The 27,458-nt window shown below is 37.0% G+C and overlaps 1 protein-coding gene and 1 long non-coding RNA gene across 7 annotated transcripts in view; one reads left to right on the top strand and one right to left on the bottom strand.

The window, feature by feature from the left end:
* Positions 1-14,493, bottom strand: part of LOC127978983 (uncharacterized) — a 52,038-nt gene extending 37,545 nt beyond the window's left edge. For 2 of the 6 annotated variants that reach the window (XR_008158692.1, XR_008158691.1), the window contains exons 1-3: positions 14,216-14,489; positions 13,132-13,179; positions 11,022-11,096 (exon numbers count right to left, since the gene is read on the bottom strand). This is a non-coding gene — a long non-coding RNA (uncharacterized LOC127978983). Of the gene's footprint in view, positions 1-2,908; positions 3,455-11,021; positions 11,097-13,131; positions 13,180-14,215 lie in introns of those variants that run through there. The other 4 variants (XR_008158690.1, XR_008158689.1, XR_008158688.1 and 1 more) reach the window with 4 other exon arrangements.
* vps28 (VPS28 subunit of ESCRT-I) overlaps positions 1-27,458 on the top strand; it is a 254,667-nt gene that overhangs the window by 42,911 nt on the left and 184,298 nt on the right. The window lies entirely within an intron of this gene.

A 27,458-nucleotide genomic window follows, 5' to 3' on the forward strand; every position in this document is an offset into this window, starting at 1 on the left:
CTCAGCCCAAGGCGATCCCAGTAATAGTAAATCTCATACATACTCTACAACATCCATTTTATAACATTACGCATTTATAAACATTGTGTTAAAATAGTTTACATTCCTCACATTACAAACTTCTCTTTAAGTGGTTGGTTTATAGTATCGCAGAGCCTAGTCATTTTCCAGCATGTTTCTGAAGCTCCCTAAGCCACATAAAAAGACATATGGTTTCTCAAATGTCAAAAAACTCAATTAGTCACTTTATTGCAGGGTCATTTATATGTAAAGCAGATAATTAAAACTACAGCTCCAGAACAACACTGCTACAAAACGGCAATTAATAATGCAAAACAACGGGAAACAATGGAGATCAGTCAGGATCCTCACGCGATTTAGTTCATGTTCGGAGGCAATGCAGCTCTGCGTGAAACACATCAAAGGCACTGAACATTAAACAAAGCTAAATTTACCGCATGCTTGGCCCTGCATTTACTAAACATGGCAATAACATTCAACAGTCAGATGTTGACTGCAAACATATTGCTCTGCTCTTTCATACAGCGCACAAAATATAACAGTGATGTAAATATCTTTGAATTTGAGTTCAGAAGATCGTCCAAATATCTTTGACGGAATCAAGTTTGTAAAACTAATACAATAAAAATAAAAAAGAAATCCTTCAGTGATTCAAAACATGGTTCTAGCAATCATATGGGTTTGATTATGATGATACTGTAAAGGCTTGGAAAACCAGGTCTGGACCACAAGGAAAGTATTCTGAAATTGTGACTTCAATTTGTGGTTTCATTATAGAAAACGGAGACACTTCCTCAACTGCCCTAATGTGCTTTTCTCTAAGTGCACTAGAAAATCATTAGTGACCTTAGAATACTTCCCTGCCTCTCAGTTTGTTTTTCAGCCGGTCATAAAACACAGAGAAACAAACATCATACAAGTATTTTTATTTCAGCATACGATATTTGATCGTATAATCATAGGCTGGTCACAACCAGAGAGACCTCTGTACACTGAAAGCAATGATTTAGAGACATCGGGTTCTGGATCATCCATCAAAGACAGCTGATCCAATGTTATCGCCAAAGCTGATACTTCTGAAATGCAGCACATCTTGACCTGACAGACTGATTGGAGCTGAGAAAAGACTGAATTTAAATGCTGTATTACATCATGACTTATAACAATAATAATAAAATGACATGTTCAATCATGACTATGAAGAAAAATGTCAAGCCCTGGTTTAAAATGGTAGCTTAGAAGATACTCAGAACTGAAAGTGAATTTCAGAGAAAACCTGAAAAGAAGAAAAAGTGCATTACACACCTGAATTGAGTGCTAAAGAGGAGCATGGACTAAAAAAGTAAATAGAATCCAATCAAGTTGAGTTTATAAAGTCAAGCTCCTTTAAGTAGCAAAATAGAAAAATGCTTTAAAGTGACAATAGGGAAAAGTGTCTTTATTAATTATAAATATCAAATGTAATCACTTCTATATTTTCTTGTCAAAAACTATTTTTTTGAATGATAAACGAGCATGGCGACATGAACACACTACTACTAATTAATAAACAGAAAATATAGTATTATAGTATTCCAATTTATATAATTCATACACACAAACAAGCCAAATGAACCAATTCACAAGAATGAATCAGAGTTTCCAATGCTACACACTGTATGAACGTTAACACTTTGAGTTGTTCTTCCCCAGTGATTAAATAATAAATGTTCTGGTCTACATAAATAAGTAGGATTTGACAACAAGCATGTTGGATTAAAACTAGATATAATCTAAAACAGCTGTGCAAGTGTCAATTAATTTGAAGCAGGCCTACCTTTCTACAACAAAACCCTTGGCTGGAATGAATGACGCTGTGGCCTTGACGTCACCAATCTTTCAAGCACTGAGTCTGTCCTTCCTGAAGCTAATTCTCAGTGTATACCTATAAAAAGTCTGCTTATTTGTGCAGATGGCTGTTTTTTACAGGAGCATAATGTGTAAGAGAACACAGTGTTGATTCAGAAAGTCTGCCAGGGGCCCTGAGCTGAGTTCAGGGGCAAGTGCTCTAGTAACACAGCCGTCCTGCACCTGCCTCCCAAACACTTTAACAGGCAATTATCCCACCAAGCAGGACCTATCAAACCACCGGCCAACTCCACACAGAGAAGTACATGTACAGACCGACAGACAGAGGGAGAGGCTTTAAAACCTTACTCAAAAAGTAATTTAATAATTGCTTTACTTTTTATATATATATATACAGATAAACCAAAATTTATTTAGACAACTTCAATATTTCTCACATTCGAAAATGGTGATAAAATATAACAAGAACTCAGAGTTAAACTGTGTCAGAACAAATTCATCTTGATAATGTCAGATGACTTTGATAGAAAGGTACGGTACTGTCCTGTATGTAATGGATTACAATAAAAAACAAAAATTCAGTTGTTAAATTTAAGTACACAATTAGACAATACCAATTTATGTCAACCAGTTTCCAAGCAATTCTTCATTTTGTTCAGTCTGTGGCGTAAAAATGCAGCATTAGCAATTAAAGAAAAAACACGGTCAAAACATGGCCAGGTCAAAGTGTCTGAATAATTTTGGTCCCCAGTTTTTATCAATTTTACTGGTAGTCCACTGTATGAACAATATTTGGGTATAATGTGTCACAGTTTACTTTATTTTGCTATCCTCCCTAAAATAAATGAACTATAGAGCCCTGCACCCACTAGTAAAAAAAAAAAAATATCAAAAATGATATCTGGTGTTTTAATATTTTTATTGTTTTACACATATACATACATACATACACACACACATACATACATATATATATATATATATATATATATATATATATATATATATATATATATATATATATATATATATATATATATATGTCCATCTAAACACATACACTGCACTTTACATGAACATGACCGGAGGAGAATAGCTTAACTCATTTTGTTAACTGTTAATCACTTGTTGGCCACAAAACAAATGACGATTTTCAAGAAGACAACAGGGAGCAACTTTTAACATATAAACAACAAATCACCATCTGAGATCAGGCACTTCCCATGAAAGATAAGCTGATTAAAATGATTAAAGGTTAAAGGAGGATCTGTCTCCTGCAAGTAATTAAAAGAGAGAGAGAGAGAGAGAGAGAGAGGGAGAGAAAGACCAAGAGTCACTGCAGGACAGTTTCTTTCTTTTCTTCTTCTTTTTTTTCTTCAATGCAAATCAAAAGCATATTCATTAGCATTACAAAACCAACATGCAAATATCCACCACTTGAAACGCTATGACTAAATATGTACAAGAACATGAACAGAGGAGCCATCTGGATCCACATTTCTCTTTCCTGTGTTTTTTTTTTTTTTTTTTTCATTCTGGAAACCATTCTCTGTTGCCTTTCCTTTTACGCCTGGCTGCTTGAAAGCTGTGGAGAGTCAGATTAAGCCACTAGTTAAGGATGACATCCAACGATAAGCCAAGTTCTCAATGCATTTACATTCTCTTTAGGTTCAAACAGCACTTACATTAAATAACACGTCTTACAGTGCAGAAATTGAACATAGGAAATGAGGGTCTGTCTGGAGAAAAGCAAATCTCTCAACAGGGAAAAGACAGAGGGGGTACACATGTAAAAATATGCAGTCTTTTATCTTTCCTAATACAAACTTGTTAGTAAAATTAGAGCACAGAATTATTTAAGAACAAATATAAAATTGTTAGGTTTTGCAATGAAGTGTGCAAGTGATCAAGAGCATCTGATTAGTAGCACTTTAATTTATTTTTATGTTAACTTTGAACCTAACCTTAACCATCACTCCTTAAAATGAAGGTTTTTCTTACGAGAACCATTTTGGGCTTCACAGGTTCCTGTAAGTTGCTATAAGCTTCTCTGGAGACTAAAAGTTCTTCATAGATTCTGTGTTCATTGAAACTTACTTGTTAGCTGGCTGATGCTACAAAAGTGAGTGTATATAACTGATTGTAAGCTAGAGAGAGCACAGAGAAAATTAAATAGGAGTACAAACAAGATTCATTTCAGTGTTCAACTACATTAATCACAAAGAATAAACAGAATGAGGATAATATACTAGACATGTGTAACATTAACAGAATGAATATACTAACCAAAAGCGAGAACGAGAAATGTTATATCATGTCCACTATATTATATATTTACAAAGAAATGGCATAATTACAAAAACAGTGTCTTTCTGTATCAGAAAGTATATACTTATTAGAGAAATATGGATTCATGTACACGCATTTGAAGAAATGGTTATTCACCCGAGTATTTGGACAGTTGACATGTAACACGAGACATAAGAGAAACCTTTTAAGATCACATTTTATGTTAATAAAAGGAACACACACATATACACACACAAACACACACACATAGAGAGGAAGAGAGAGAAAGCAATACATATTTAGCAAGTGTTTTAAAAAATGTAGTGGCATTTTTATTAATTAGTTAATTTAAACAGTTCTGCAGTGTGTCAGATGAATTTTTTTAATATAAATAAATGTTCTGTGCACTTGCTAAATTAGGTTTGGACTAAAAACTATTCAATAAAAAAAAACCTTCAAAACTTGTTTTAAATAAAGTATCGAAAGATCCTTAAATTGTTTCATGCCAGTATGATGCATGTCTACATGATCTGAATCACATGGCCATCTGAACGCTAACAGAAGATATGGTTTCAATCATTTAATGGAGTCTCATCAGATGAGGAGTCTGTGCCCAAATTAGGTGTCGGTCCGTGCACGAGAGAAAGAAGAATGCGTTACATCACAGACGGTGACAACGTGGGCACGGCTGGTGGAGTCTGGCTGCTGTGAGTCTCCAGAGAGAGATTTACTCTGTGTCTGGCACGAGCACAGCAGAACTGGATGATCTGCCTTTCCCATAAACGTCTCCTCCCACCCGCTCTCCCTCCCAGTGCCGGACAGCGGGGGTGTCAGGGATGGCACGTATCTCATCAGTCACGCTGAGCTCGGTCTGCCAAGATTGCGCCCGATGGAGACGCAACCTTTTTTCTCTTCCTCCACCCTAACACCCTCTTTCCCTCTCGCTTTCCTCCCTCATCCAACCAGCTTCGCTTTTTTAATGTTGATGTGTTCCCATACTGTCTATTGTCTGCCAGGTCACGTGTGATAGCAATAGGGAGAGTGAAAGAAATAGAGAAGGGAAAAGGATATGTTATACCCAGTATGTTAAATTCATCTTTCTTCATTCTCATTTTGGAGCTGCAGACGGCCAAAAATCGCACTCAGCTACTTTTGGCTTCCTTTTAACCCTGGCCAACTGGGCTGGGCCTACAGGCATCAAGAGGAATCAGATGGAGTGGAAAGCCGTCGCTCAGCCCCTAATTTGTTTACGTGCACATTTTACTCATACAAGGGCTGAAAACACCAGGGCTCGGACTTTACCACAGACGGCCTGTAGTTTTCAACAGCCGCGGTTACTTGTGCCGTAAACACACACACACATCTTATAGCATCAGAGACAGAGATAGACAAACCACTAGGCACTGTCTGCCAGAAACAAACTGTCAGGGAGCTCGAGAGACTTCAACAGTATTATATGACACAAACAGACGCCTGACGCATATACGGTGGTCTCAAAATAATCTAAACACAATGTAAAAATTTAGAAACATCACTGCATTTTATATAAAGAAATAAATTTATATCAGAATTAACTTAACTGTCCTGATCCATTTTTTCACGTATTTTTAATCAAGTGGTGGTTGAATTTTAGTGACCACAGGTGTAGTTCATCATTAGTTTATCACATTAACTATCAACATGTTTGCCAAGTTTAACAGCTATAAAGTCTATAACACCTTTTGTTTTCATAGTGAAAACCATATCTATTGCTTTATAACTGCAAATTTAACAACTTCTTTTTGCTTAATGTTAAACAAATATTTTGCTTAGAAACTAGTCTTTTTACATTGTTGCAATAAAAGTAAATGCAGTTCTTTTGAACTTTTTGAATCCTGAAACAAATGTATCATGGTTTTCAACACTGATAACAATATATCCTTATTAGAACCCTTTCTAAAAGATCATGTAACACTGAAAATTCAGCTATGCCATCATAGGCATAAATTCCATTTTAAAATGTATTTTAAATTGTAATAATATTTCACCGTATTGCTGTTTTACTGCATTTTTAATAACATATATGCAGCATCGGTGAGCATAAGAGACGTATTTAATTTTTTTTTTGAAAATATACATTTTAAATCAATATAGAGAGAAACAAAAACAAATCATAACATGAACACAACCAAAAGATTGCGTCATTTATGATGTAATGACTTCTTGTCTCTTCTAATTCATGGCTCATCTGCATCTGAGCTAACAAACATAGTAACTTACGCTGACGTTTGAATCATCTTCGCTGCATTCCTATGCACCCATGGGGACTGCTGTGGGGGAGTGTGCCTTTTGTAATGTCTTAGACTTACAAAAACAGTTCCAAAAGACTGGCCGTGCATCACAGTGCCCATGGGCATCACTCTAAACCGCTTCCAGCTATTGAATGCACCCTAAGAGCTAAAAGCTAATAGTGATCAAATGAAAAGGCACACATAGAAATAGTCCCTCAAGGACTGTCAGCTAAGGCAGAACAAATACTGTTCTCCAGTCAAGGACGTTAATATGATGTATGTAAAGGTAGAAGTTAATCTGAGAGCATAAGGAACATTTCAACAACGGTACAGCCTTGTACTGCTTTATTTTAACAGGTTTGTGTGTGTGAAATACTGTCTGAGAGCATGATAAAAGGAAGTTGGAAGATAAACGTTTTCTTCAGATTCTTTAGATTATTTTAGGCAAGTATAGCTAATTATTATTAGCAAAATAAAAAACTGAAATTAAAGTAAAAATAATGATTTAGTATGTTACACAATATAGATGTATATGCAAATCCAGCAATATTATGCTGCAGTAATCACATCTATTTTAACATGCAAGCACAACTACGCAAGAAACTAGTAATTATTATTATTATTACTATAACTATTGTTTTTGTATGCAGTTAAACAGTAAAAACGCTGAAGTGCTATATGTATTACACACCCCTTGTCTCCTGTAGCTATATGTGCTGTTTATTCTGTGATACAACATTCCTGTGAGGTAAAATGCTTTGCTTTGTCTAGTTCACTCTTTAAAACAGCAGTCTACTATTTTCGCAAATCCGTTACAGCAAACAATAATTGTGCATTACTAAACATCCTAAATCCTTGTTTCTACGACAGCATGATTCAATTTCGCAAGCACATTACTCCATAATTTCTTTCTTTTCTTTTTTTTCCAAGTGATCCACTCAACTCCACACATGTTTCTTCAATTTGATTATTTCAAACAATAAATAATAAGCACAGGAAGACCAAAAATGGCAAGTCCACATGGCAAATGATGAAGCAATTATATTTGTTTGCAGATATCCTCACGATACGTGCCTCTTCTCTACAAACAAGGCTCAATCACAAAGACGAAATGATTGGATAAAGGCATGCCAAGAAGATCTATCGCTAAACAATCTTCAAAAAAATAGAAAACAAAATAAAAAAATAAAATTATATTAAAATATTATAAAAATTAAATTAGATCAAAAAAATTAAATAAAATCTTTTTTATATATATAGTCAACAACACAAGAAAAAAATGCTTTTAAAAAATGTTTTCCTTGCTTTCCACAACCCATCAAAACAGACGTGCATGGGTCTCATTTTTGAGCTGCGATCCAACCACTGTACTAAATCCCTACGCACATTAAAGCAATGACATCACCCCTCTTCCTGTGCAAATGACCAGCACTTCCTTTAATGGGCCAGATCTCTTATATCGCAATGCATGACAGTTGTTATGATCCGACGGGTGAGCTGAGCCACTGTAATAGCTTGGCTCCTCATGTGATCCCACATGACAGTGAAGATGGGAAAATTCCCTCGGGGCTCCCCTCTCTCATGTGGATTTTGGGTGTAATCTCTTCATCTGGATGTGTCAGTGATGTACAGTAAGACATGTCGTGAAAGCCCTGAACACTGCAGACTTGGAAAAAATAAAAAAGGTACATTTCAAAAAGCTTTGTGTGGATAAATCCAGAGATGATGGGTTCTCCCCGCCAATTGAAAGGTATTTTCCTCGTTGATACCATTCCTCTCATGTGCACACACACACTCGGAGATGAAACGGCAAGTAAAGCTCCGAATGAAATAGTCTTGTCTGTATCTTTGACATGGTAAGTTATTTAGTGACACATCTTACCGTACCCAGCGCAAGCACAGGAAACTTGGGATGGAGAACTGAAGGAAAATTCTATTTCGGTTCTTCCAAAAAGGGGAGTTTGCAAAACAGAGACAGTAAGATACTGTGTGCAATAAAAACCCAGAGGAATTTTGGTCAAACATTGTTCCATTCTGTTTAATTATCCACAAAATGACAATGCCACTGGCTAATTTAGTTTCATTTGCTACAAAATCTGATTAATTCTATATTCCAGTGAATTAAACACTCCTTAGAGGCAGAGTTTTCTATAAAAAGTCCCTCTGTGACGTTTATCTCCCAAATGTGGTCTTCAATAGACAGTAAACATTAAGTTTTGACCAATTCAGCTTTAACCAAATATTATAAGAACAGCTGACAGCCAAAAGAAACAATACCTAACCAGCCAATAATCATTTTTTCTCCACATCAAATAGCCTCCGGCGGGGTTAGCAACACTTCCAAATTCTGTACAGTTGAACAAATAGTCTACTAGTTGGTCTGGGCCTGCTGTGCTTCTGTCTGCTCAGATTACCAGCTCAAGAGTCAGTAAGGCATGACCCATCTGTTCAGTTATACTGACCCCAGAACTGTAGTTAACGGAGACGTTGTCTGTCTGACTGCAATGCTTTTACACTACAGAGATTGTCAAAAACACTATGGAGTCTTTATAGCACCCCCTTGTGGACACATTATTGCTCTGCTATTCTTATGAAACATCAATGTCTACTTATTTGCCTTTATCACTTCAGGACTTCACAGAAAGGCATATTCACCCCAGGTTAAATGGAAGCGAGTTAGAATTGACTGTGATTGCAATAGTGCATCATAAGCATAATTTTCCTGAATGACCCAGACTGCAGTGATAACAAAAGCAGTTGCCTGAAGTGAAAGGCAGATCTTTCATAATGACAGCGAAAGGAAAATAAAAGAATAAACGCAGTTAGTGTCTGATCTAATCAAAATAAATAATCACATACATTGAAATCGTTTCAAAATATATCGCATAGTAGCTTTAGGGGTCTCCTGAGGGAAGCGTATAGCTGCAGGGAAATTATGCTAATTGTTCATTACATTTTTCATACTGTCAAAGTAATGTTGATGAATACATGTGATGCTACTTATTACTTATTTTCTGCTTCAACAGGTTCCACAAAACCAAGCTCAATGTGTCACCTTCCACTAAAGCAACCTGCTTAACACACACACACACAAAACAAAACACTTGTTTCCTATCATGGCAGGGACCTTCCATTGAGTTCTATAGTTTTTTTTTCAACTGATTAGATGTATTATATTATTAGATAATATATTATATTATTTATACAGGTTATTTAGAATATAAATTACAATATAATCATTTGTTGTGTCATTTTCTATGCCCTATTCGTAACCCAATCTAATTTTCATTCATCTTTATATTTATAATATAGCACATATATAGTGTGAAGACATTTAAGCTATTTTGCTCATGCGTTTTCAGTTTTTGCTCTCCTTGCGGGGACATTTGGTCCCCATAATGTAAGCAAACAAGTCTGTGAGGGAACTTTAAAGCATGGAAAATCAAACAGTTGATGTTACGGCTAGCGTTATTTGTGGATCAATGGCAGTCCTTCATGAAATACAGTAGAAAAGTCTGCATTTATTTTGTACAGTATGTTACATAAAGGAGGAAGGTGACAGGTGGCAATTTGGTGGCTCAGTTTATTTACTTTCCAGACTTGAAGATTAATTTAATAGGTTATTTTTTTCATGATTCATGTGAGTTTGAATGCAGAACATCCACTGACTTCACTCTCAAGGAGTGATCTTTCAGTAGAGTTATGATCGTATAAAATTATTATTGTGCACTATAACTAATAATATATGCTAAACATCATGATATGTTCTACAGGCTCTAAACATGAGATTTAGATGAGATGGAACTGGAATGATACATATAAAGCAATCAAATAAAACGTATACGACATCATCTGATCATAATCGGCCCCCGAATTGTGATCATAATAAATTGTTTAATCATTCATGGGTTTTTGATTCATCTTGCTTGCACATTCTCTAGCTTTATTTTTCCTCATCAAAAAAGCAATTCACTGAGACCGAAGATGAGTAATGATGGTACATTACGTTTTTTAACCAGTACTTTGCATGAAAGATGGATTTTTTTAAAGACATATGAGAATATATCACCTCTTGAAATGTTTGCGGCAGCTAAGTGGAACACCTTAGCAAGCGTGATTAATTATCAAACTAAAAGATAGCTGAATAAATCAACAAACACCTTAAATGTAAGTACACACTACAAAACTTATAGCGCACATAGACAATATGTGAAAACAAAATGGACATTATATGAGTCCTGGGTCCCGGCGGTGGAGGAAAGCCCAAATCATTAAAATGGAACTGGCTATAACACACCGTAACCAACACAGCACTACATTTTTTCCCTTGTCAGAGACGCTGAGCTCGAATGTATCATATAATGTACAAGGTGTGCTTTTATACCCTGGCACGGATGCAAAAATAACAATCTCTCAGGTTCGACTAAGCCTAATCACATTGCTCATTGGCATGTTCCAGGAGAGCAGCTGAAATAAATGAGCGACGTTCAGTTCTATGTTTAGGAAGGAAAGAAAAACCCTTCTGAATGGACTAAATGCGGTATCTTTAAAGGCAGGACTATAGCCGGAGAGTCAGGTCTGTAATGCACTTACAGTCAGGGGTTCATCGCTCAATCTGTGATGAAGGGACGCAGGAGTGTGTCCAAAACCATGTGCTGGATCCATTACCTGCGAGGAGGCCCACACCACACAAGGGATGAGTAATATATTCCTATACATCGCTGTGTATATTATGTATTTCCTGGCAATGGCACTCCATTGCCAGTATAATAAACATATTATTCTATCCAGCGTAGACAACTGTACTACTATTCAGTTGGCTTTTTTAACAGTCACAGCAGCTGCTGGTTTTGATTTGATGATGGAGTCCACATATATGTAACATATGGGCAACAGGTTCGCAGCGTTCCAGTTTGGATTTATTAATAAAATCATCGCAGCAGTTTTCATCATATTAACAGGCACAAGACTAAAGCGTGACAGGAGGGTTGAGAGGCGATGTGTAACTGCATTTGCAAACAGATGCTGAAGAGCTTTCAGTACCTTTGCAGCTGTGTGCCTTTTTTAACTTGTGCAACTAAGAATACTTTTATAATGCATTTCCTATATTTTTCCCTTATATTTTTTTTATTTTATTTATTTTTACAGATTTAGTGGCTGTAAAAAGTAGTTAAGACACTTTATGAATTTCACAGCATCAGATGACAAAATACAAAGTTATCCGTAAAAAAATAAATAAAATAAAAATAAGAAAAGATGCTTTTATGAACTTTAAATCAAGTGATAAATCATGATTTTAAGTGGGTTTATAAAGTAATTTGCCATCACGTTCTCACAGGTGTCCTAGCGGAGTTACTACAGATGTAGTTCCTCTCATTAACATGTTCTACTAACATTCGAAACCAAAACATGTCTAAATATTTTTTTTTTAATTCATTAAATTGATCAAAAGTGATAGTGAAGACGTTTACTGTTTACGTTTTTTACTTTCTATTAATCAAAGAATAATGAAAAAAGTATGGTTTCCACACACAAAAAAAACAACAAATCTCAACAAATTTCTTGAACAACAAATAGCTTATTATAATGAGTTTTGAAGGATTATGTGACTCTGAAAATTAATGTAATGGCTCATGAAAATTATTCTTTGCCATCACAAGAATAAATTGAAGAAAAACAGACTTTATTAAATTGTGATAATATTTCCCAGTATAAACTTTTTTTCTATATATTTGATCAAATAAAAGCAGTCCTGGCGAACACAAGACTTTTCTTTCAAATCATTTAGAAAATCTTACCAAACTTTGTTTTACTCCAAAAATGTATGCATATACTATATTTCTTATTTTCTTAAATATAACTTATTTCCTTAAATAAAAATCTAATTACATTGTTTTTTAAATATGAAATAAATGTGATACATTTTTGAAGGGCAATATCATAATATTTTAAAGTTCCTATAGAAGTATGACAGAAATGCTTTCAAAGTACCAAAGCATCTTATACTATCATATCATACCACAGTACTTATGATACTGCAAAGGCTTTTTGGATGTGTACCACAAAATTCTTGAGTTAGTTCTAAATGTCACGGTATGAATTTTAGTTTCCAAATACCATATTTGTACTATTACCATCTGAGATATCACTGTACTTACTTTTAATGGTACAGTATACATGTCTTGTACTAATCATTCAGTATTACCAATGAATGCCATTACTGTGCTGCCACTCTAAAAATGTTTGGTTTTTATGCAGTATAAAGGTTTTCTCTAGAAATATTACAAACACAGAGATCCTACTACAATCCTATAAACAGCCATCTTTTTGTTTGTGCGTGTCCCTCAGGTGCGTCTGTGTTCATTGTTCAATGCATTCAGGTTTTTAGAGCCTGCTTCTGTGTTTTAAATTGGTCACAGCACGGAGGTGTTAGGCTATGTTTGTTGTCTTTCTCTGGGTCGCTCTTCATTGGGCAGTGTCAGGGCAGCCCTGTCTTATCAGCAGGGCCCTGAAGCAGCAGTAGGCTAACCCTCTCACACAGGGAGCAGCAGGGTCACCACCGGCCCACTACCTCAGAGAGAACAATCCGACGGAGCCAAATATACACACATCGCTTAAGTAAATAAATATATCTCCCAGCCCCAGAGTCATCCCAGTGCTGCTGCCTGACTGCCCCTTTCTTTCAAAATACACATATACTCACCATTGTTTATCATCAGTGGAGGAGACGTCTTGGTTTATGTCAGGATCACTGAAAAAGAAACAAAAAGCTTAAACCTTACTTTTTTTTTCCCTCTCTCTCTCTCACACACACACACACACAGACACATCCTGATGAACTACTCACATCCCTGAATAGCCTGCTGTTTTCATTATTGAAACTGGTAATGAAATTTGTTACACATTCGCATTTCGGGAGAGACTAGCGAGATTCAGCAAGTTATTCCTAAGATCTATGCTTTCAATATGTGACTATTGATTAGCCATAGAGCTAAGGAAAATATAAACTTAACAGACAGCCATAAAGTGAAAAAAAGAACAGAGGGCGGTCACAAACCGCTAGGGCATCAGGTAATAAATACACCACACGCCTAACCATCTTCAGTTAGTTTAAAAGCATATTTATGGCATGACTGTCTAGGTGAAAGCAACACCTCTGTTAACCCTGCATGTTATTATGAGGTTTATTGGGCTTGTCTTTGCCTGTGGAAATTGCAAATCTGTATACTTCATCACAAGCACCAGGGCCACAGAAAACCAACGTGCTATTTACCCCCGTCAATTTATTTTATGGGCTCTGCAACCTTTTTCACTCCTGTTTATTTGTCAAGCAGTCAATTATTTTCCAATGTAACTTTTTGCCTTTTTTTCCCCCTTCACTGTTTTTTGGAAATTGGATTTTTTTTGACCCAGGCAAGAGAATAAATACAAGTTGAGGGGTTTCCATTTATTGAGGCCAACTTGTTATTTAGCACTGACTGGAAGAGGGAAATGAAAGCCCAGCTCTTGTCCCAATTGTTCATGGTTAAAATGTGTGGGCAGATGGAAGGACTAAAAGCATTGTATAGACGTTGAGTGTCTATAAAAGCTGCTTCTCGGGCCTGGTGGCCTAGGAAAGCTCTATGGGCACAGGTAAGTAGGCTAGTAAGTGCTGTTTTCATTCAAAGGACTGGCAGGTACTGTTCGTGATGTTACCTTCTAGAACTTCCGCCAGACTTTAAACACCCCCTCTCTTTCTACAACCTCCACACTTCGACGTAACAACAGCGTTCAAGCAGTATATTTACCTATCAAAAAGAAACAACGCAACTTCGGCGTCTCTTTTCAAGCGTTTGCAGTTGTTTGCTCTTTCCAGCTATGAAAGGCTTTGTTCGTGTCCTCTTGCATCCATCGCCTTCTTGAGCTGATATTCGTTTTAGGACATTTTTGATCATTCAAACTCATGAAAAAGCTGCGTGTTCATGTGTCGCGTGCTCAGTTTCCGGCTTCCCATATACGGTCTGGCGGCTGTGAACGCGACGCGTAAAATGATTGCGAAAGATTGAAAGCGGCTCAATTCTGCTGCTGCGCAGGCACTTTTATTTTATTATACAGCCAGCAATGAGAAAAAAAAAGAGTAAATAGTTTTAAGAATTAGTATGAGTACAGAACATAAAATGCACTCACTGAAATACCATGATTGGGGGCAACTTGAAATGAATGGAACTGGCTGCTTTATGACATTTCAAAAGTAAAAAATAAATAAATAAGGAACTTATTTTAAAGGGGGGTGAAATGCTCATTTTCACTCAATCTCCTGTTAATCTTGAGTACCTATAGAGTAGTACTGCATCCTTCATATCTCCAAAAAGTCTTTAGTTTTATTATATTTATGAGAAAAATAGTCTGTGCCGATTTTTTTTGGAAAAACACGAGCCGCTTGAGGCGTGACGTGTGGGCGGAGCTAAAGAATCACGCCAGTAGGCTTTTGCATTGAGAGCGTTTGGAAGTTGTGACATTACCCTGAGGAAAAAAAACCCATCATCCAAATCAAACCATGGCTCACAGTCAGATTCAGCCGTTTATTTATGATCCAGAATCAGATCCCGAGGCTGAAACTGAACGAGAGCAGCAGCAGCAATGACTACAGCAGGACGTCTTTATGTGGTATGTATTGAAACTGTATATTTTTGCTTAGCGGTTTTGGAAAATGACTAAGTTCCACTTTATGTCGTCCTTTTTTTTTTTTTAAAGGTGTACAAGATTTACTTGATGTGCTTACGTGCCGATAGCTAAGTTAACAACACAGAGATATTTGAAGCAGTTTTACTCACCGCATTCGGTTCCAACACACGATCGTGACCCTTTTTCGTTGGGACTGAATTATCCTTAAGAAACTATATGCAAATCCAGCGTCAAACTGGGCCTTGTTTGTAAAACAAGCATCTTCGAAATGCAGGGAACAAACAAAAACACTTGCACAACTCCGTCAATGCTCTGTAAAAATGAACTCCATCCACTGGTCCCTTAATGTGTTTTTTTTTTTTTTGGTAATCTGTGTAGGGTTGTCTTGCCCTCGCAACCAAAAACACACTTCTTTTGTGACAATTCGGTCTCTCGCTCTGATCAGTGAATGTCTCTGCTCTGCTCTACGGGAGCGCGCGCTCGTCCGGGAGAAGTGCCCTTATAAGGAAATTCCGCTCCATTTAACGTCACACAGACCCATACTCAAAAAAAAACTTTCCAAAACTTGTGAAAAACGGAAGATTTCAAACTTAATTTTTGAAATTTTGTCCATGTTTAGCATGGGAATCCAACTCTTTAACAGTGTAAAAAACTCAGTATGCATGAAATAGAATTTCACCCCCCCCTCCCCCTTTAAGCAGATGGATTTTCAAATAAAAAGTCATTTTTTAGATATATTTATAGAAGTATTATGTAGCATTATTTGAATATTTTAGGCTCGTCAAAAACTTCAATATTACAAACAAAATAAAGCATTTGTGTATAAATCAAACAGGTTACTTCGGATCCGCCATAAAGCCATACATCTTAGTGCAGAGTAATTCAATTCTCTTAAAAAGCAATGCTGGACCTCCTTTAACTCTATGTAGTGCATTTATCTCGATTAACAGTTCCCTCCTCTTTTCTCCTCCATTTGTCGTGGTTGCACTGTCAGAACTGTTTAGACGAACAAAAAGCCTGCTTGTTTTGACATATGGTTTCTCGGTTTTGTTTTTGTTGATAATGAGAAACATGTTTCTTGGCTTGCAGCACTGAAGCCTGAGGGTTTGCAGTTGTGGAGCGCCTGAAAGAAACTGTAAGGGAATTACCTGAGGCACATGCCTCTTTTTTTCAGTGCTAGCTTGGCTATTGTGGCCTAAATCCTTGCAGAACTGAAAATGTTGAGATGTGGGATGCAGATTGGACCACTAATGTCGCCTCATTATATTGCAGGTATTATACTAGATTTTATGACTATAGGCTAATGGCTAGGATTGTCGTGAATGTTTATCTTCTCCTCATGGGCTTTCACAAGCTCCTGTGTGGCTAAGCATGCTTCATTTTGTCAGCTAGCTTAAAACTCTGATGCTGCCATGGTTGACAGTGGATGTAGAGTAATTTAAATAGGTCTTTAAAACTGTGTGCACAATTTCCAGTGCAAACTTTGAAATACACTGACTAGTACAGGAGTTCTTTTGACGCTGATATTATGTGACACTAGTAGAGACCCAGATAATTAAACTAAATGCTATAAAGATGCAGTTTGCATCACCAAATTCAACAGTCACAATCCCAAAAAGCAATTTGCAGGGAGCTCAGGTTTTACAAATGTTATCGGTGCAATCAACTACACTCATGTTGTAAGGCGCCGGCCGAGATTGAATTCACTTTCATCAGCACAAGTCACATTGGTTTCATCAGTGCGCAATAAGCCTGTGATGAGCAAATGGCTCTGGCCAGCATGCATTTCTTTATTTTATCAAATAGTGGATTGTTGGTAAGTTGAGCATGATTCTTGTCTCATGGTGAGAAGCTTATGTGAGATGCCGTTTCATCTGTATTCTACGAGGGTGACCTTGTATAATTTTTTATTCATTCTCCACTCAGGCAAGAATGGGTACCCTCTCAAAGCCCCGATTGACCTCAGGGTCAATCAGGTGATAATCACCCTGTTCACAAGGCCATAGATCTGGTGAGAGCTGAACAGACTGAAATAGAGAAGAAGAAAAAAAAGGAGAGGAGTCAAATTTAACAAGGAAAGTTGAGTGTTCATGTTCCGCAAGTTTAATTAGATTCTGAGAATCTGTTCATAATCTGAATTCTAGTCAAATTATTTTCATATATGGTGTAAATATTAAAACATAATCTTTAAACAGTGAATATAATTTTTTCATACTGTATATATATAACTTTGAAATTGTCTGGCTGAAACTGTCTTAGTGTCAGTGGTCTCTCATAGTTTTAAAATCGGTTGAGTTTTGAAAATCGTCTAGTGTGCAACCAGCTTTAGGAGCCATTCTTGTCTATAACTGCTCCGGCATCGAAACAATGATGAACTGATGACAGCTCACTCAAGGCGGAGCTGTGATAAAACCAAAGACTGATGCCACTGTCAATCAACAATCGTGGGAGGAGCCTACCAGTGTGATGTCACACAGCCAGGAATCTGAGAACAGCTTGATATGGGAAAGGTGTTTGAATTTATTAAGATTTAAAAAAAAAAAAAAACAATGGGTGGATTTTTTTTTTGTATTATAGGGTGGCTGTGTACACATTACCAAGACACATTTCAGATCAAACAACATGTAAAAGTGAATTTTGTATCCAATGGCCCCTTTTTCAACATTTAAAATCATTACATTGCCAGAATTTTCCCCCTTATACTGTAGCAATAAAGATCTCTTTACTTATCATGCTTCTGGTGGTTGCCTTCATGAAGTTAATGTAGAGTTTTTGGGCTGTGAACTCGAGTGTGTTTACATTTTGCTTGCTGGTTAAGAAGCCGATAAATTATCCACAAACTCGAGGCCAGGCGGAATAAGAGACTGAGAGAAATAGGGCAATTTTCTATGAATAAGGCTGCGAGGAGAGCTGACATCAGCAGTCTAATGTTGTGTTCTAGTGCCGACGCCTAGACTAAAACACCCTCATAACACACTCACTGCACCAAGCACTGCTTTCTAATGAATCGAGACCAGAATAGCTATCACACTTTTTACTCAAGGTGGGTTTATTTTTGTAGTCAATTTCTGTATCTTACGTTAAAATTGTCATAATTTTTCTCAGGAAATAAACACATACACCATATTACAACATGCCTCAAAATCGTTGCCACAATAGAACCTTTTTAGTTAAACAGCAACACAAAACAAATAAAACAGTAAATCCAAAAATAACAAACCATTGGCCAACTAATGTTATAATTAATAATGTGACATATTTATCCAATACATTTCAAGCTTTCATTTATAGCCAACCTCTGTGCCATTCCAGATTCAATGTCCTTCAAATATCTTTGTTACGGTTAGGACAATTAAAATATATTGCAGTATAAACATAAAGGACCATCTGAGCACATAAAACAATTCTGCACTTAAAAACATGCCTCATATGCCAACAGCCATCCAAGAGGAAATCGGCAGAGTAAATTCTGAAAAGCTCCATAGAAATCCACATCAGATAAGACCGTAGAGAGCAGATGCCAGCACAGAGGACCAATCATCTCGTGCTGTCCCACATTATGCATTTGCCATTCAGACACAAATCATTATGGCTACAGAGCCTCAGTTAAGTGGCTCCATGAGCGACTCTCTGCAGGCATGCCAAAACTGCATGATTATAAACAAAGACTTGATATTAAACCCTTCCATTCATGTATGCATAAAGTAAACATGAACGGAGGAAAAAGTCTATTTTGAAAAAAAAAACATTATACTGCCCATTGCGGAGGAGGAGAAGGGCTGGGAACATTTTTCCATCTCTTGGTCCCGAATTGGTGTCTAATTATCGCATCATAATGAGATGTTAAAATAACTTTGTTCATTCCTGGCCAAGAACCAATAAGAAGACGCAAGTCTTTCCATAACCAACTGCCTTTGTGACTTCTGGATTGTTCCCGCTGTCCACGATTGGACGGCCTCTACACTGCAAGGCAAGCTGCAGTTTACTGAGCCAGCTTGTGCCTGATATGTGTGTATGTATATAAATATAATTTAAAAATTTTTTTTTTTACACAATGTCATCCACACAAATTGCTTGAACATATTACACAAATACCTACTATTTATTTGTCTTTCCTCTAAAATTAATTAAATGTGGTGATAAATCCTAAATGATGTGTGATTAAATATTTGAACCGATTGACAGCCCTTGTGCCAACACATGAAATATTTGTGAAATTGCAAATATCCTACTTAATCTATTCAAAGGTTGGCTGGGCTAGTAAATTATGTCACAATTTTATAGTTTGAAAGCAGATTAAAATATGCCACAGGTGGATTTTAACACTTTCAATTAGACATACGAAGGTCACTGGAATAGTTGAGCACACATACACATTCCCACAAACTCTCTCTCTTACACACACTTAACATGACAAAGCACAGAGTGAAGGACAGCTTAAGTTGACCCAATACTAAAGGTGGAAATTGCACGAGAATTCTCTTCTATTCCATCATTAAAGTTCTGGGGAGTGGAATGAAGTTTCCTTTGTGCTGGCCTTGAGTTGACAAGAATGAAGGAGTTAAGAGCCAGATCTCCACTCTACTGGTTATATCACTATATGATATTAACATTTAGCACTTGTTTGCAATGACTGAAGTATGATTTAGCATTACCATGGAGAGACCAAAATGTACTGTTTGAATGTTCACATAAATAATGTGGATCATTCTCCAAAATGAGCTCAAATTGTATTGCTGAACTAGTGCTACTTAATATTTAATATTAATTATGAAATGTTAACAAATTTTAATTACATTTTAAAATAGTAGCCAGTTGCAGTGCTTTTCTAAATCAGAAAGATATGTTCTGTATTTAAAATGTATTTACAATTTTAATAAAGAATACATAAAAAATAAATAATATAAATATATATTAATAACATGTTAAACACTATATTTCAAATTGTTAGTCAAATGAAATTGATGAATGAAATGTAATCTAGAGTCGCTATTCTAAATCAAAAAGATATTTAATGATAAGAAGATTATCTTTAAAACATTTTACTTAATAAATAAATTACTTTATTAACAACATATTATTAATTGTTGGCAAAGGTTTATAGATACAGTGAACATTGTAAATTAATAAAAAAATATATGTAAACACAAACTGTTGTCAGTCTACTCATGTTCAAAGCCATTTCAAGATTTAGTACTTAATGTGCTTGAAAATCATTTTCAATATGTCAACATCCAATACGAAGGAGTAATTGCAATCGTTTACTTTATGGGGCCTCATGCTAGGTGACACCTCATCATTTCAGCTGCATTTTCTTCACAAGTTACAGCCATGAAGTGACACATTTTACAGTCCTCTAAAGGAGCCTGTTGTGTTCAGGCTTCGCTGGCATCATGGAAAACATAAAATGGGAATAATGTTGACAGATTCCAGAACCACCCCATATGTATGGCTTTTTCAAAAGAAGCGGTGCTTCTCAGATTCCAAAGAAACCAGGCCTTTCACCCTGACACCCACTGGACGCAGCCGTAAAAAGGCACAGAGAGGCAGCCATTGATCATTTTGCTGATAAAATACCTTCCACAAGGACCTGGCAAGAGCTGGGTCCATTTGGCAAGCCCTCCCACTATGGAACAAATGTGTATGTACACTGAATGCATATGGCTTTCAGAGATAAAGACCAGATACAAGAGAAAAACACAAGCTGAAATCAGAGTGGCCAGGATGGATGTGCATCACCAGAAAAGCTTTTAAGGGTCCCGTCCTGCCTCATGATCCATTAGAGGTTTACAACTTGTAAATGTCAATAAGTTCAGTTCAAATACGTTATTTAGGTTTGTAACATTTAATCTGTTTATTTAGCAGTCATTAGTCATTGAATCTGTGGTCTTTAACGATTTGGAAAAGAATAACCAGTTAAGTAAACTTATTAAACTTACAACTGAAATTTGCTATTTAAATACTGTTTTCACTCAACAATTTCCATTGAATTTAACAAAAAATAATTACATTACAGCATTTGATAAGAAAAAAGGCGATTGATTTTACACTGTATAAACTTTGCTTAAACAAACATGCATACAAACAATATATAAATAAAATCATAATAACAAATATTAGATGTTTTTACTTAGCACAAAAAATAATATAAATAATATAAACTAAATATATTTAATATATTAAATATATCCTTATAAAGATGAATGACCTATCATTAAAAAATAACAATGTGCAAAAATTTGACATAAATAAATATCCTTCTTTTTTTTTTTTACATAAATACAGAAATATTGGTAACTCCTAAAATAATAATAGGCAATAAATTGCAGTATTTATTAACCTTAAGTTTTCCACATTGATTTTAATTTCAGGTGTTTTACTTGTATTTGTATTTGTATTGCACATTGTATTGTGTTTTGTTTTAGAGTTGAAGAAAATGTCTGTTAATTTCAATTGAAATACATTTTTTCCCCAGGACATTATCCGTTTTTATTTATTTATTTATTTTTAATTTAATTTAATTAATAATCTAATTATTATTAGTTGCAGTCCATAACTTTTCTGTGTTCAAAATTTACAAAAAACTGTGTTTTTGGCTTTTATGAAATACTACGGTATTCTTATATTATATGAGTATATTCTGAATATTTTAAACTGGTTCTGGTAGAACCTCTGCGGAGTAGCTCGGTACCTGCATGATTTGTCATAGACATTAACAGAGAGAAGTAGCTCCGGCTACGATGTTCTTCCACAAGACGCACACAGTTCTTTTTATTAACCGCTAGAGCGCCAAAAGTTACAGACTGCAGCTTTAAATAAATTTTTTACAGTGTACATAAATAAATAGTAAATAGGGCCGGCAGCCATATCACCCTGGAGCCCAAGACTGGTTTCCCACTGAAGCTAAGCAGGGCTGAGCCTGGTCAGTACCTGGATGGGAGACCTCCTGGGAAAACTAGGTTGCTGCTGGAAGAGGTGCTAGTGAGGCCAGCAGTGTGGGACCTAGCACCCCAGTGTAGTGATGGGGACACTATACTGTCAATAAGCACCGTCCTTCGAATGAGACGTTAAACCGAGGTCCTGACTCTCTGTGGTCATTAAAAATCCTAGGATGTCTTTCGAAAAGAGTAGAGGTGTGACCTCGGCATTCTGGCTAAATTCGCCCATTGGCCTCTGACCATCATGGCCTCCTAACAATCCCCATATCCGCCGATTGTCTTTATCACTCCATCTCCTCTCCATCAGTAAGCTAGCGTGTGGTGGGCGTTCTGGAGCAACATGGCTGCCGTCGCATCATCCAGGTGGATGCTGCACACTGGTGGTGGATGAGGAGATGACTATGTAAGCGCTTTGAGTGTCTAGAAAAGCGCTATATAAATGTAAGGAATTAGTAACTCCTGGATATTATGAAATAACAACAAGCAACTTGGTACAGTATTTACTGAACTAGGTTAATGTGAATTTTAGATAGAAAGAAAGGCATAGATAAATCAATGAATAAAAAAACACATTTTTAAATAAATATATGAGGCATTAAAGCATAAAAAAAAAATTATGGATTTTGAATTCAAATAAGGAAAATAGGAATAGATTATGATTCCAAAGCATGACAAAGTTTTTCTCAGGACCAGTTGATAGTATCTTATCATTGATGATAGGGCTTAAGGTGAAATTGGAGGCAGATAAATGGTACATACTGGGAAAAAAACATTTATAGCCTGAATGCATTTTAGCGTCTGCTAAATGCATAAATGTAAATGAACATTTCTGCAAACAATTTTGTAATGTCGAACACCCACTGCCTCCTGATCCGGTCGCCCACTCTGCCATCCGTCTGTCCCTCCCACCCTCCCCCATCACTTCTCCTCACCCAGCCTTTCATGGGGGTACGGTCCAATTAATCCAGATGCATGAGGAAGCACCGTCAAGCGGCATTGCAACAAGAAGTCTTCAAAGCCAAAGACAGGGAAGGGCAGGCAACAGAGGAAAGTATAATGAAAAGAATGCACATGTAGGTGGCTGGTGACTCAGATGTGTCCTTAAAGCCTCAAACTTTAGTCTATAGGAGGCAAGATGTCCTCAATACGCTCAGATCTGAAAGCCATTCTTTATGTTGCTATGGCCACTGCTGTGCTGCTGCCCAGGCTTTGATTTGTTTATTCATTATAAAAAGGTCAAAGAAAGTTACAGTAGGGTCACAAAGTCAAAGATTTATTTGATGAACAGAGAACAGATTACAGTTAGATTTATTTTGTAATTAAATTGCATAATTCCTTTACTCTGCAAAACACTGCAAAAAAAATATTTAGCTGGTAACAAAACAGGTAACAGCAGCCATAGAGTATTGACAACAAACACCATCCTTCGGATGAGACATTAAACGAGATCCTGACTCTCTGTGGTCATTAAAAATCCCAGGATGTCTTTCAAAAAAGAGTAGAGGTGTGACTTCAGCATCCTCTGACCACCATGGCCTCCTAACAATCCCCATATCCGCTGATTGGCTTCATCACTTTGTCTCCTCTCCACCAGTAAGCTGGTGTGTGGTGGGCGATCTGGAGCAATATGGCTGCCGTCGCATCATCCAGGTGGATGCTGCACACTGTTAAGTTAAGTGTTAAGTGAAGTGACATTCAGCCAAGTATGGTGACCCATACTCAGAATTTGTGCTCTGCATTTAACCCATCCGAAATGCACACACACAGAGCAGTGAACACACACACACACACACTGTGAGCACACACCCGGAGCAGTGGGCAGCCATTTATGCTGCGGCGCCCGGGGAGCAGTTGGGGGTTCGATGCCTTGCTCAAGGGCACCTCAGTTGTGGTATTGAAGATGGAGAGAGAGAACTGTACATGCACTCCCCCCAACCACAGTTCCGTCCGGCCCGAGACTAGAACTCACAACCCTTCGATTGGGAGTCCAACCCTCTAACCATTAGGCCACGACTTCCCCACTGATGGTGGATAAGGTGACCCCCTCAATATTTATTCATTTATTTTTTGCAACTGTTTGGTAAATTAAACATGTTTGGAACAACCTAAGGGTGAGTAAATTTTTATTAAAAATGTATTTTTAGGTGAACTATGCATTTAATAATTTAGAATTTTTTTTATTTATTTATTATTATTTCATTATTTTCCCCATATACATTTTTTTGTTGTTATGCAGATAAAACTGTATAAATTGTAATAAAAAAGTACCAAATTAGAGAACAAATGCAAAATAGAAGAATTTTTAGTTGTGGCCTTTGACCCCAATGGATGTTCATTAGAGCTTTATTATTTCATTAGTGCTATGAAAAGGTCAAAACAGTTCAAAAGTGAATCGGAGGAGCAAAATTTACATGTAAGTTACTTTGCTGCAACTCTAATATATACATGTGTATCTAAGGGAGACGTTCATGGTCTTAAATTGATCCATACTGCATGGACTAGAGCCACAAATTACACTCCCAACTCTCTAACTGAATACATAATACAAAGAGGACCTCCTGGCGTCAGTGTGAATTTACAATTTCCTCTGCTGTGATGTCCTGACCTGAGAAAAACTCTCATGTTGAGCAGATATTGAGGTTGTATCTCTCCCCTGTGGCCGTCTCGCTAACCTTGAGTACAAAGATTTAGTTTAAACATGCGTAACCATGGTTTCCTTTGCCCATTAGATCACAAGGCCTCTCTCTCGCCTAGCAGTCAATAGTTTGCAGGTTTTGGGATATTTAGATGTGAGGGGGCTGCTTTCACATTACTCACACCGAACAACCCCCAGACCCTCTAAGCTCAGAGTTTTGCAGTTTCCATGGTAATGTGCATGCCACTGAAAAAAGAAAATGGAGAGTAATGGTAGGAAGACAGACGTTATATATGCATATACATGTGAGAGAAACCAGCAGAAGAGGTGAAAGCAAGAAAGCTAGAACTAAAAAGAAGTATCCAAGTGCTAGAGGCAGGCAAGGTGAGGCCTGTATCATTCACTTGTCCTCACTGTCGATGAAATGCTGCTCTCTTTCATCAAACCTGTGACAGACTGACACAGCATACTGATAGACTGCAGATGAGCCGTGGTCTTGAGAGAGTCTTCCAAAGTGGCGGAGAATGAATAATGTCTTATGGAAAGGGAATAGTGTGTATGTCTGTCTGACTGAATGAATGAGTGAATGCCATAGCAATGGATAAAATATCCAAACCAAGTGGGTTGTAACATTTCACCGAAGGATGTTTATTTTAGAAGGTTTTAAATGATAAAACTGGAAATGGTCCTCAGATTTCATCGGCTGAATATTTAGTCGATATCTGATGTAAGATATCTGAGCATTAGTGGATTTTTGGTGACGCTTCCTGCAAGTTTACATTGTTAAGTTGCAGTCATATTGTGGGCAAAAATTGTCTTTGTCTAGTGTAAATAGGTATATAGCAATGAACACAACTCACACTGAAGTCACTTTCAAACCAAGCTGCATTCTGTTGGTCAACGCTGTGAAACTTCTGTTGCAAAATCTTTGTGGGGAAATCCTACTGAAATTACTGGTTTTCTCAGTAAAAATGATACACCTAGGTGGTGACAATTGACCCTTTCGCAAAAAACCAGCCCCCAGTTACTGAAGCTTCGTCCAACAAGCATGTTGCTCTCATGCCACACATCGTGTTCATGATGTAATACAAATTCAAACAATAAACACTGTTTTGTGGCTCTTTTATGTGTCGTGACAGATCGCTGTAGCAGCTCAGTTCATGCAGCATGTGAACCGAGCATCCTCTTTATTAGTTAAAGCATGACGTAAACATGAATGAACATCAGAAGGTATCTTGTTTCAAGCACGGAAAGATATCAATACACACTATTTTTCAAGCTCAAGTCAACCAACGGTAAATCTTCTCTCTTTAATGGTTTGTTGGTCGAGCAAGAATGGTAGATTCACATTATGATTGGTCAGATCGCCTGTCAATCAAACTCCTTGCGAAGGGTCAATTTGAGTGTCATTTGAAAGCAGTCACTCAATAGATTCATTCAACAACACTAATTCATTTAGTAATGAAAAGAGCTTGGTAATTAAATGAACTTGGATGCGAAATCAAATAGGCTTACTGTTTGAGTAGGTACATCTGATTTACTTCGCAAAGTAGGTTCATATGGGGTAGTATGAATGAAACTGAAATTAGACATCCTCAGTGACAGATACGGCCAGAATTGCAAGCTCCAGGGGGTGAAGCCTTCAAAATGAGACCCAGACAATGTAACATTCATTCAACTGATTTATTCTAAAACACCTTTACTGTGCATTGCTCTGAGATTCTTCTGTGACTTTGTTTGAATCTAATTTGATCGGTGGAGCAAAAACAGACAAAGTGGCAATATTGTGTTTAAAATAGGCCACTAACCTATTTTTATTGAAATGCTTTTGTAAAAGCTTGAGGGCATATTAAACGATGCATCTGCTAAATTCACATTCATTTCAAATAGTTTTTGTCATTTTTATTAATTAGGCTACAGTCAAATAAATACATTTGAAGTGCATAAATAGACCTACCTTTTGAGTCCTCTGTATAAGGAATAACTTCAAGATCTAGGTTTTTTTTTTTTTTTTTAACTTAATCAGATTTTTGCACTTGATTTGGTACTACTGTGAAAATTACTCAGCTTCATAAAAAATTTTTTAAAGAGTGGTTTAATGTAGTTTTAACTGAACTACAGCGTGTCACACCACAGGAGACTGCTGACATGGCTTGAAATTTCATGTGGACCACCCGCACGCATCGATAAAGATTTTTTTTTTTCTCTTTAAAGAAGCTCAGAAGCACATCCACGTACACACAGGAGACTTGGCTCGTTAATTCCATCCTCCCCTGTATCATCCTCTTAAAACAAATTGCATGGGCTTATTTCAATATCGACAGCACTTTGCCTGCAGAGGACTTAGAGAGAGTGTGTGAGTCTGTATAAGCAGCGTGTTGTGCATGAGAGGTCAGAGGCGTTTCCACTGCCTCTGCTCAAAATTCACGGTCCGCCAGCTAATTCTCAACCAAGGTTATCAGGCGCTCGGTCTTAGGCGGCATTGATTTGAAGTAATGCTTTCCTCTCCTCCACACATAAGTCTTCATTAGCTGATCCTTCTGACCTGCACTAAACCCTATGTTATTACCCTGCGAGCCATCATCAATATCCTCCCCCGTCCTAAAGGCAGGCCCCTGCTCTTCCACCTTCTGCCCAGCTTTAATCTCAGCCCTGTCAGGTGGCATTAACATTGGCCAAGCTCAATGCCATTCTCAGCACAGAATCCTCCCTTTCTTCCATTACAGATGAAGTTTCCTTACTCAAAAGCAAGGGAACGGAGGTACGCTTCCCTGCCGCCAGTGTCATTTCACA

The sequence above is a fragment of the Carassius gibelio genome, chromosome B19 (genome assembly GCF_023724105.1).
Source record: "Carassius gibelio isolate Cgi1373 ecotype wild population from Czech Republic chromosome B19, carGib1.2-hapl.c, whole genome shotgun sequence".
Taxonomy (NCBI): domain Eukaryota; kingdom Metazoa; phylum Chordata; class Actinopteri; order Cypriniformes; family Cyprinidae; genus Carassius; species Carassius gibelio.